The sequence below is a fragment of the Crinia signifera genome, chromosome 11 (assembly GCF_055691185.1).
Source record: "Crinia signifera chromosome 11, ASM5569118v1, whole genome shotgun sequence".
NCBI classification, from domain to species: Eukaryota; Metazoa; Chordata; class Amphibia; order Anura; family Myobatrachidae; genus Crinia; species Crinia signifera.
The window spans coordinates 83,580,175-83,592,489 of record NC_139227.1 but is presented as its reverse complement, the minus strand read 5'-3'; positions in this window follow the sequence as shown (position 1 = coordinate 83,592,489).

Here is a 12,315-nt window from a genome sequence, read left to right as displayed (position 1 = left end):
GGGGATTCGGTGGCGGGGGTGTTCGGCGCATGCTGTGTTTTTGGGCTTGCTAGGCATAGCTTGTGATGCATGCTTCAGTATTGCATCACATTAGCTGGATACACATTAGACAATGTTGCCGATAGCAGAGATTATCCGCCGGATCGCACAACATACTCAATTCCAGGGGCGTAACAATAGCGGAAGCTATTGCTGGGGGTTAATGCGAGGGCCGCAGCAGTCGCCACTGCCGAATATGTCGCTGCCATAGGTGCCGATTCTGTGGGTGCTCAAGGGCCCGAGCACCCACGGAAATTGATGAGCACCCACGGGCCCGAGTCCCGCTGCTGGGCCGCCATATTAACTTGCTAATTTGCGGCTGCAGCACCCACATCGCCGGACCCACCACCTGGGAAACAGTATGCCGGGAAGAGTGTATTCTGTCCGCGGAGTACCTGCACCGTGGGGGAAATTTATGTACCTGCACTGTGGGGGCATTTATGTACCTGCACTGTGGGGGCATTTATGTACCTGCACTGTGGGGGGCATTTATGTACCTGCACTGTGGGGGCATTTATGTACCTGCACTGTGGGGGCATTTATGTATGTGGAACTCTGTTGCCGTAATTTGAATATTGGAGACAACTGTGCTCCGTAATATAAATTGGTATTAGTTTGTGGCTGCACCCCTTCCCCATTAAGCCACCCCTCTATATTTTTGGCTTGAGCACCCACCAGCAAAAACATAAATCAGCACCTATGGTCACTGCTGACCTGGCGCCCTCCCCGTGCTCCTTCTCTTCCCCTCCTCACCGCTGCCGCCCAGTCCAATTCAATTAAATGTGAAGGCTGCAAAGTGCCATTCCATAGATGTACGCAGTAAAATGAGCTATGTTATGGGTATCATAATGGGCAAATATGTGCGCAGCCGAACATCGCAGTAATGTTAGTAACATAATAGTTTAGCTTAATCGCCCCACAGAATCAGTGGATAGTGCCTGCACATTGCAGAATAAGCTGCAATCAGTGCATCTGGATTTGGGCCAGGGATAACACATGAAGTAGATCCCATGCACACAGCGTCCAGCCTCCAATATAGTTATATACGGCCTGCAAGGAATATGACAGTAGCTGGAGTCTTATTTGCATAATTTCCCATCATACATTAAGGCCATCCAGTTTCACACATGACATGTTAGGTGCAGGATGTACAGACTAGAGCACATGGATGGGGCCATGCTTTATGTAAGGGAGGACCATTCAGCAATGCCTAGCATGGAGGTGTGAAGCCCTGGTGTGGCTGGCCAGGATGTGCTATCTGTGGGGATCAGCCTCCCTGCTCTGATAGGATCAGCTGCCTTTCTGTCAGTCCAGGACAGGATGATTAGGATGTCAGACAGGGAGAACAGCCAATCAGGGCAGTGTACTGTTATTCCCCTTCCCACCCAGTGATGTCCTAGCTGTCTCCTCCTTGTTCTTCCAACTCCCTTCTGATCTGTGTCCCCTCCCTCCTGTGTTACTTTCCCTCTCCTGTGCTCCTCTTCCCCTCCCCCACCTCCGCATGGGCAGCCACTGCTGCCCCTGGACTCTTCAGGACATGTCCCTGTGCACAGCTGACTGTGGGATGTAGGTCTTTCACTGTGAGCAAAGGATTAATTGATGATATATGTACATGAGCATTATACAATTATAATGTGTGTGTGTGTGTGTGTGTGTGTGTGTGTGTGTGTGTGTGTGTGTGCCTCTGCTGGAATTAGTATAATATGTGTTGGTAATAATACTATGTACAGTATGAGTGTAAAGTTAATAATACCCCTTTTAAACCCTGTTCTCACTGCAGGCAAATACATGGGATTTACAAACATGTTTATTGCACTTGAAACATCATGTTTGTTTTATTATCCTTTTTGGAAAGACAAAATTTGCATCTAGCACGTTTGATTGCTGTAACGTTCCCCACAGAAGTTCCTGGTAGAGGATCATGAGTAGTTGAATGTATGTTCTTCACAATGTTACATGACTCTACTGTTCGTGGCGTACAGGGTTTGTATAAAAAGTAACAAGACAAAATTCGGGAAAAACATCCTACTCTAGCACCCCAATATGCCTACTGCACAACAACATGACCCCCCGCATATTTACTTACATGTGCGGTGCGGCCGGGCGGGTGGTCGGTGAAGCTGGGAGGGTGGGCGGGCGATTGCTGATGCCGTGAGGCGGCCACTTCACGCCGCGAGCCATCAGCAGGAGCCGGGCAGGGAGGTGTGCGGGCGGCCGGGCAGGCAGGCGGGCGATGACATCATCATGCTGTGCAGCTGCTTGGCCTGCGCTGCGTGACCTCTGGCCTCGTCACGTTGCGCAGAGCCACAATGCCGGGACGGGAGTAGCCAGGCAGCGTCTGAGCACTTCAGACGCTGCCTGGCATTAGACTGCGCATGCACAGTCTAATCCCGAAATCCCGGGATTGAAATCCCGGCATTTTAGGGGCGAAATGCCGGGATCCCGCCAATCCCGATCCCGGGATTGGCCACCCTACAGGTGCATGCTGGCCATGTTCTGGGTCGCAGCAACTGTGTGTGGCTTCATGTAGCCACCCTGCTCCTGTGGTGTCGTGTTGCCGACCCCGTCAGAGCTCAAACTGTGATCGGTTTGTGTTTGCGTACTGGCGCGCATATGCATTTGTCCAAAAATCGGGATCTGCCATTTTTGGACAATTGCGACCTGGTCTGAATCAGGCTCTATGGGGTGATTCAGTATGGCTCAGAAGGGGCCTAATTAGGCTTCGTTCCGATGTTGGGGGGGGGCCTGCACATGCATGTATACCCCTGTGCGAACGCCTCCGGCGAGTATCACACTCGATGAGATGTTCGCACAGGTAGGGGAGAGAAGGGGCGGCTGAAGGGGGAACATCCAGCATTTTATGGGCATCCCCGTGAAAACGCTGGTTGCTCCCCTGGGAAAGCCGGCCGTGGCGTTCCCTGCTTGGGGCAGGCTGTGACATGACAGCGCTGGCTTTTTGAGCCCGGCACTGGTTTCTGAAATATGGGGGGACCCCTTCTCCTTTTGTCCCCCGTATTTTGGGAACCAGGACCAGGCCAGGAGATGCACCCAGGGCCAGCTCAATGAGCCCAGGGATTGATATACTTGGGAGAGGGGACCCCACATCCTTTTTTAAATTATTTTTATTTATTTATTTATTTTTACACAGAGAAGCATAGCACAGATCTGACTGACCTGTGCGATGCTTCATCCACATCTGTATTTTGCTGCTGGCAGCCAAATACGAATCCTTTCACCATCGGAAAATATGAATCCGGAGAATACGGCAGCGTTGTAAATGATCTGTATTCCCTGTTCATAATTACAGCCGATCCTTGTCATACCCGTTTGTACATGGATCAGCTGTAGTTTTTGCAGTGTGGCATGGTTTTGTCCATTAGAGAGAGAATTTCTTTTTGCGAGTGAACCAGAATAAGGCACATATAGTCATAGCCAATCATCCAATTTGTAAATATTTATTTCCTGAATATAAGCTGCCATCAGTTATTTCATGGCAGCAATATGTATCTGGCGACCCTAGAAATAGAGCCGGTTTGTGTTTCAGCGCTATCTTCTCCAGCAGTGTCCCCAGGATTCCATCCCATAGTGACGGAGGTGTTCTGATATCACAGCAAATGCTGGCACAATACAATACTGCGCATGTGAGACTTGTCTGTATGGCTTTCATCTCCGTTGTTCATGAGACATAGGGCAGTATTCAATGGAAATATTCTCCGTGCACGGCGAGCATTTTTTTTTGCTCGCCGTGCACTCTCCGTGTTCCGGAGGGCTCGCTGCCACTCCTGCTCCCACTATTCAACGTTTTTAAGACTCGCCGCCACTCGCGGCGAGTCTTAACCCCTGCAGCGGACGAGCGTCCGCGGCAGGGAGCTGTCAGGGAGCCGGGGGACGTAGCAGCCAAGAGAGATTAAAGTCTCTCTTGGCTGCTGCAGGGGATATGGGGTGGGGAGCAGGGCTCCCCTGGACCCAGGCAGCACAGGCTGCCCCCCCTATAGCCAGCGGGGGACCCAGTATTCACTGTACCCGAACGTGCTTCGGGTGCAGTGAATATATGAATATCTAATGAGCGGCTCGAGCGCTCCGGCCCCCTGCTGGCTGCACTGTGTAAAAAAAAAAAAAAATGTAAAAAAATATTTTTTAAAAAATTAAATATATATTCATGTGCTATTTTGACACCAAAATTAAAAAAAACACCCTTTTAGTTTAAAAGTTCACATTCCTGCTCTCCATCAAAAGATGGAGAATTTCTACACGGAGAGAGACGGCGAGAATCACTTAGAAAGACGGAGAATATTTCACATTGAATAGGGTGGCTCGCCTTTGGAGAAAAAAAACCTCTCTCCACCGCGTGAAAAGCACAAACTCTCCAGAAATCACAGCGAATTTTTCTCATTGAATACTGCCCAAAGACATGCCCCTGAGTGTCTCCTTGTACAGACACATCATAGAGGCTGCCATTACCACTGCATCACCAACACCAGCCCCCAGTGTACATTCTACTGCCATCACTGAGTATATTGGAGGGTGTGACCCAGATAGCGCACATCACCTGTGTTAACTCATAATAGCAGGATCTGTTACACTATAGTCATACAGGTACTTGCTGCTTTAACCCCGTGTTGCCTTCCATCCTGTGTTCTACCTGGTTAATAAGCATTTTCGCGTCATTGGGAAATCACCATTGGAGCGCTCATTAAACACTGGGCATTCCCATGGGCACAGCCCCTCGCTGCCACCCCACGCCCACAGTGCTAAGTGCAAACAAGTAGTTTGTTGCACCCACTCGCACATAACAGCACATGCGCAGTCACTCATCATCGCTCCCCTGCACGAACATGCATGGGGCCCTGAATGGACCTGAATAAGATCCTATGTTCTGGAGACATTATGAGTAACAAGATGTTCAGTGGCACAACGGGTGGTGCATCTTTGTATGCAAGTAGCAGAATAGACACTGCCACTGCGCATCTCCAAACAAATTACGGACAGTGCAGCATTATTATAGATTTGCAGTCCCACTGTGTCATGACAGAATCATTGGATGAGATTTAAGCTACACTTAGCACAGTTTAGGGAAAGTCTAACCTTGCAAAAAAATAAATCATATTGTTAGGCACATAAATGCTGCTTACCTACAACATCATTGCCAGCAGTTCCCTGCTCGTTGCCCAGGGGGATTACATGCTTGTTGCCAAGGGGGAAAACATGTTCATTGCCATAGGGGGTTCCATGCTCGTTGCCATAGGTGGTTCCATGCTTGTTGCCCGGGGGGATTACATGCTTATTGTCAAGGGGGATTATATGATCGTTGCCCAGTGGGAGTTAAATCACTTTATTGTGTGTGTGTGGGGGGATTGGCACATGTGTGAGAGGGGTGTTGGGGCGGTGCGGTGTGGTGCCTGCTGCCGTGCAGGTGTCTCCGGACCACTTACCTGGCGCCGCACCCTCTCACCTTCAGGCCGTGTGAAATCACTGTCCTAGATACTCCGGCACCTGGACACGATGGATCTCCTTCCCGATGGATTCCTCTCCTGGTATTCCTTGACATACTGTCAGGAACAAAAGGGTGGTTAAGAAGGCTCCACAATTCAACTCACAGGGAGTTGAATGTGGAGGGGATTATGGGTGGCCGCGACCTTCACCGGCTGGTTGAATGGTCATCATTGGTCGGAGCCTCAGCCACCCAGTTTCACCTATAGGTGTGTGCGCACCCAGGTGATTAGATAGGGGACTCCCACGTCCGTGTACAGTCCCTAAGCCGGTACGTAAGGGAAGGGGAGACAGACAAATGTAAAGACTACTCACACCCAGGCTCTTGTCACCTTGGCAGGCTCTCTCCAGCACCTGTAGGGGAAACACAACCTTTCTATCCTATAACTTTCCCTAACACAGAGCTAACTGACCTATGCTCCCTTAACAACATTACATTGAAGCTGCAGGTATCTAATCACTCAAACAATTAACTAATATGCAAAACAGTCAGAAACACATAGACAATAACATTAAGCAACACGGAATACAATCAGTGGGAATTTACTTATCACCCTCCCCTTACCTAGAAGCGTCCCTACTCACGAACAGCCTTTCGCGGTAATGTGAAGGAAACAGCCGTTTGCTTTTCCCTACTCAATCCTGACCCCGGGAAGAGCTGCCGCTGAGCCGACTGTTCCCAGAGGCAGGACACTTCAGGGGGGTGAAGATGCAGGCCTAAAGTGGCTGACAGGCCTGAAGCGATTGCGCAGGCCTAGAGCCTGACTAAACAATTACACCAGTGAATCTATAATTCAATCACTCCTAATTGTGGCTCAGGCCTAGTACCTGTCTGTGACCACAGGCCTAGTGCCTGACTGGGCACAGGACTAGAGGCCTGCCTGGGGCCTGACTCAATTAGCCCCTGGGCCTAGTGCCCAGCTATAGGGGCCTCGGGTCTAGCGCCCGGCTATGGGGGCCACGGGCCTATGCCTGACCTATTTGGGGCCATCGGTGGGGTCCTTGGGCCAGGAGGGCCCAACTAAATGATCAAAGGGCCAGGAGGGCCCAACAATTAAATGCCCCCGGGCGAGAGGGCCAGACTATAATGCCCACAGGCCAAGGGGGCCTGACTATGCCCACGAGCCTAGTGCCCGAACACCTGGTGGTCCAGTGGAGGGGGGTAGTTGGCCCAAGAGCCGCCTCTACTTGCTGTTGGGAGAGGCCACAGGGGGGAGAGGCCACTCTTTTGCTTGCCACCCCCGCTGGCCTCTCCATAGGCGGCCGCCATCTTCTTTCTTCTGCCGCTGGCCTGTCCTGGCCAGCGGCGGCGCTGCTTCTTCTCCTCTTGCAGAAGGTGCCGGAGATCTTCTTTCTTGATCCCGGCGTCTTCTGGCCTCTTCAGCACCGCTGGGCTCTTCTCCTCGCCGCTGTCTTCTGCTTCCCCCAGTGGCGTCTGTCTTCAGCCGGGGCGCTCCTGCGCTCCTCCGTCATGGGCTCCGCTTCCTCCTTCGCCTCTCGGCGCAGTCAGACGGCGGGGGGTGGGTCCGAGTACGGACGGCGGGTCCGATTGGATGCCGATTCGGGAGCTATGATTGGCTCCCAAATGGTGCCATTGTTAAAATGCCGGCAGCGGCGGCTTTCATTGGCAGGCAAAAAGGCCCCAATTACAAACTGGTGCTCTGGTGCTGGGAGCATGGATGCTGTCCCAGCACCGGGGCACATTACTACACATGCACATGCTGGTATATATTAATGCCAACACACCCACCCATTATAGCACTGCCAACACATATAGGGCCTGGTTCTAATCCCATCGCTCACCCATGCTTTCGCACAGGGGAGCGATGTTTAGCATCTGTGCATGCGCATTTATGCGCATGTGCAGATGCCGGGTGTGAGCGGGCATGGCAAACCGTCTCGTTTCCACCCGCCAGTGCGGGCGGGTGGACGCGCCCCTGGGAACGCCCAGCGTTTCATGGGTATTCCCATGAAAACACTGAGCGTTCCCATGGAAATTAGGTAGTGACGTGGCTGCCATGGGCCGGCAGCTGACGAGAGGTGAATACTCTATGGACCAGAATGAGGTCCATAGAATATTATTGGGCATGGTGTAATGGTTAGCATTACTGCCTCACAGCACTGAGATCTTGGGTTCCATTCCCACCATGGCCGTAACTGTGCAGAGTTTGTATATTCTCCCTGTACTTGCGTGGGTTTCCTCCGGGTACTCCAGTTTCCTCCCACAATCCAAAACTATACTCGTAGATTAATTTGGCTCCTAACAAAATGAACCCTAGAATGTCTGTGTGCCTGTACATGTGCCCCAGCTCCACTGGGGCAGGGACTGATGTGATTGTTCAAATATTCTCTGTATAGCGCTGTGGAATAGCTGAGCGCAATATAAGAAACTGTTAATAAATAATACAAATATTATACTAATAACATTTCCCCTACGTCAGTGGTTCCCAAACTGTGTGCCGCGGCTCCCTGGGGTGCCTCGGGACACATGCAGGGGTGCCGCGGGTTGGTGGTCCAGGTCCAACTCAAATTATTAATGGTTAATTATTTATGAGCAAAACCAGTGCTAGTGGCTGCCAATCATAGAATGTGTACAAACAGAAGCAAATCCTGCCCTTTACCACATAACTGCCGCTAAGAATCGCATATAAACCCAATGTACTTAATTTTTTTGGGACCTAGGGGTGCTGTGAAAAAAATTCTGATTCTCTAGGGTGCCGTGAATCAAAAAAGATTGGGAACCCCTGCCCTACGCTCTCTGTCACTGGGCTGTTACATATGATGCTCTCCTGGATAGTGCAGAAATGAGAGACAGAAGAGATTTGACATTTGGGGCCAGCCATGTTGTATAATCAGCTGAGATCCAATATCCGCCAAATACTACCAAGCATTTTCCTGTACCGTATTTATGGGTAAATGCAGAGCTCAAATGGTTTTTGAGGCCAAAAAAATTCAGAACACAAAATGTTTTACAGTGTACAGTTTTAAAAATGTATTTTTATACAGGAAAGCCAGAAGAACTGCAAAAGACACAAGTCATAGTACAACGAACTCTGGGGTAGATGTATTCTACCTGCACTTGTCATGTGGATATTACGCTTCCTGCTTCGCTGATCTGATGCACATAATATGAGCTATAGGTCTGGGTGGGGTTATAGGGGTTATGTTACTAATAATGTAAACATAGCACCCAACTCTCCCCGCGGCGAGGGTGGGGCAGTTGGGAGACCCTGTTGCCATACGCTTGTCACGCATGTGCACAGCGTCTATTCCCCGCAGGCAGAGGGGCAGCAGTGGCAAAAAGGGGCGCACGGCTGTGTCGCCCGTGAAAGTCCCGCTGAGTCACCAATGAAAGCTGGGAGGCATAGAAGGGCTATGCAGAGAATTCCGATTGGGAGGTATGCATGATGCATAAAAATGGTGTAGATGAGAGGGATCTGTTCTCAGATAACCACGCCCACTCGAACTTCCGACATCCAATACATGGCTTGGATCTGCCCGAGACTTAGAACTTAAAACAAAGCAAAATGACATATACTGTATAATCTACTAGTTACCGATCCAACAAAATACAACATAACAGTACTGCCATCTAGTGGCCGCCAGTGTACACACATGCAATCTCTCTACAGTACAAGTAAAAGTGGGATGAGGAACAGCTGAGATTTTGCAAGGAAAGCAATACTAAGGGTTCCCCTGCATGAGTGAGTTCTCAGCACCTCAGTCTCTTTATTCGTCTATTAGTGAGACCCCAGCCACCTCCCCCAATATTAGTGAGACACCCAGTACCCTGCCATCAGGAAGACGTCCAGATGCCGCTCTATCGATATATACCCAGATATGTCCCGGGGCCACATTCAGACCTGATCGCAGGGCTGTAAATTTACATGTCGGCTGATTATCAATGAACTGCGTATAGGCCGAAATGCGCCTGCCAGCAGTGAACTCCTGCGAGTGACAGGGAAAACGCAGGCATTCCTAAGATAACACTAGGCGTGGCAAAGCCTGTTAGGGGAGTGTTTGTGACGTCAGCTCCAGCCAGGATGGATTCGGTATGAAATCCCGACGGTCAAAATCCCGACGGTCAAAATACCGACAGCAATTGACAGAAAGTCAAAATCCCGACATGGTCAAAATCCCGACATTTAAAATCCAGACATGGTCAAAATACCGACAAGGTCAAAATACCGACATTTAAAATCCCGACAAGTTCAAAATACCGACACATAGAATGTAGACAGGTGAAAAAGTCAACATGACTTTCGGGGGACAGCTCGCGAGGTCGATATGGGCTTTTCACAGTTTTTTTACCTGAATGTCGACACAGTCGACATGGACACAGTTGGAAGTCAACCGCAGCCGCTCGCATAGCTCGCTGCGCTCGCAATGCTTCGGGCACGGTGCCTCGCTACGCTCGGCACACTATTTTATTCTCCCACCACGCCCTAGTGGATGGTAGGGCATGAAATACCGCCTGTCGGCACATGTCGGGTCAAGAAACAGTGAAAAACCCATGTCGACCTCGCGACCTGTCGCCCGAAAGTCATGTTGACTTTTTCACCTGTCTACATTCTATGTGTCGGTATTTTGAACTTGTCGGGATTTTAAATGTCGGTATTTTGACCTTGTCGGTATTTTGACCATGTCGGGATTTTAAATGTCGGGATTTTGACCATGTCGGGATTTTGACTTTCTGTCAATTGCTGTCGGTATTTTGACCGTCGGGATTTTGACCGTCGGGATTTTGACTGCATCCCGCCAGGATATGCCGTTTTCCATCACAGCGGTGAGTAAGTCGCTGGTTACGCAGCACCTGCGATGGGGAGCAGCTTGCAATGGGATTTGAACTCATTTGCATGGGTGTGAATGGATTTGCAGCCATACACATCCATTCACAGAGCGAGGACATTAATTGAAAATGCAGGATTACACTTAAGTGGGGGGGCACCTTAACTGATCGCTGGTCGGTGCACATTCGCAGCTGTAAGATCAGGTCTGAATCAGGCCCCCTGTGTGGAGAGATTTATTCCCAAACACAATGACTGGAAGGTTCCATTGCACCCTGAAACAAAAAGGGATATGTCTTATGCCATAGCTGCTCGCAATATGGGATTACATGTATAGGTTTAATTATAAATCTATATAGTTAGTATTGAATATAGCAATACCTCCCAACATGACCCTCTCCAGGAGGGACACACACAGTGCACTGCTCCTGCACTTCCCTCATAAGGTATGATTACCATCATCTCTGTTGAAATAACTTTTTTTAGCAATTAACCTGTTCAACACAGGTGATGGTAATCATACAATGGGGCAGATGTATGACGGTGCGTTATGGGGGAGAAGGGGTATCAGTGCACGTTATGTGCACTGATACCTCTTCCCCCCCATGTATGAAGGAGCCGGTGTGCGCCCCTGTCCATATCGGCGCTGCTATCTAAATGATAGCAGGCCAAATGTATGAACAGTCCGCATCGCTGAGTGTTCCACCTGCTGCTGCTATGGGCTTCGCCAGTAGCAGGCTGCCGAAGCCCTATCTCAACGCTGTCCCTGCTGTTGGCTCTGGCGTGAGAAGCGAGATTCCGCACCTGCCCAGTCCAGGCGACCGGCGGGAAGGAGATAGCGCATCAGTGTAAAACTGATGCACTTTCTCCAGGAAGGGACATCACCGGAGGGGGGAGTTTGCTCTCCCCCGCTTTGGCAGACAAGATGTTAATACATCTTGTCGATGTCCCTTCTGCTTCGCCTCGTTATAGTGGTGCGCTCATCTAGAAAATATTCTCAATTGTAGTCCGCTTATTATTACCCTAAGTAGTATTTCCAGGGCCGGAGCTACCACTAGGCAGCTTTAGGCAGCTGCCTAGGGCGCAGGCCACTGGAGGGCGCCACTTAATTCTGCCCAACATTTAATTATATTGATTTCTCTGGCATCCACATTTCACCCAGCACACAGAAACATATCCGCAGTTTCCAGCAGTGTGGGCAGCGAAAGTGAGAGGAAGAGGTAGCGGGCGGCCGGGCAAGGAGATAGAGGAAAGAAATACTGGACTGCAGCAATCTGCGGCCGTTCGCCTGCCTTCCCGCCCGCCCCTTAGCAGCAGCAGCTCCTCCATCATCAATCCTGCCCATCTCTTAGCAGCATCAGCCCAGCGTCCTTTATGGCGTCTGTGCACCCCTTAGCAGCAGCGCCGCTGTCACCAGTCCTGCCCGCCCGTTCCTTAGCAGCAGTGTCCTCCTCTATACCATCCGTGCACCCTTAGCAGTAGCGCTGCTGTCACCATCCCAACAGCGTCTCTTTTTTTCTGAGGCGTTTAAAAGCGGCCGGTGTGAGCAAGCCTACCATGACAAACTTTAATAGATGTTCGATAGAAAGTATTCTGACCTTCGGCATCATCGTTTGGTTTGGCAATTGCACGGTTAGGGATCGTTCAAAATTAGAACGTATTGTAAAGGCCGCAGGCAAAATTATAGGAGTGCAACTGCCAACCATACTGGAGCTCTATAATTCTAGAATTTTAAAACGTACCAAAAATATTTTAGCCGATTCCAGTCACCCGTTTTTTAGTTCATTCGAGCAATTACCTTCGCTAAAAAGGTTCAGAACCATGGCCCTTATTCTGATCGGTGCGGCCCGATCAGAATATGCGGCCACGACCGTGCAGGCGAATCCCCGCCTTCCATACGGATCGCCACCTCCGTCCGTACGCGGATATGTGGCGATCCGCATGAAAGTGGACGGGGATACGCCTCCTCCGTCTTGGGAGCAGCCCCTGCATTCGATGG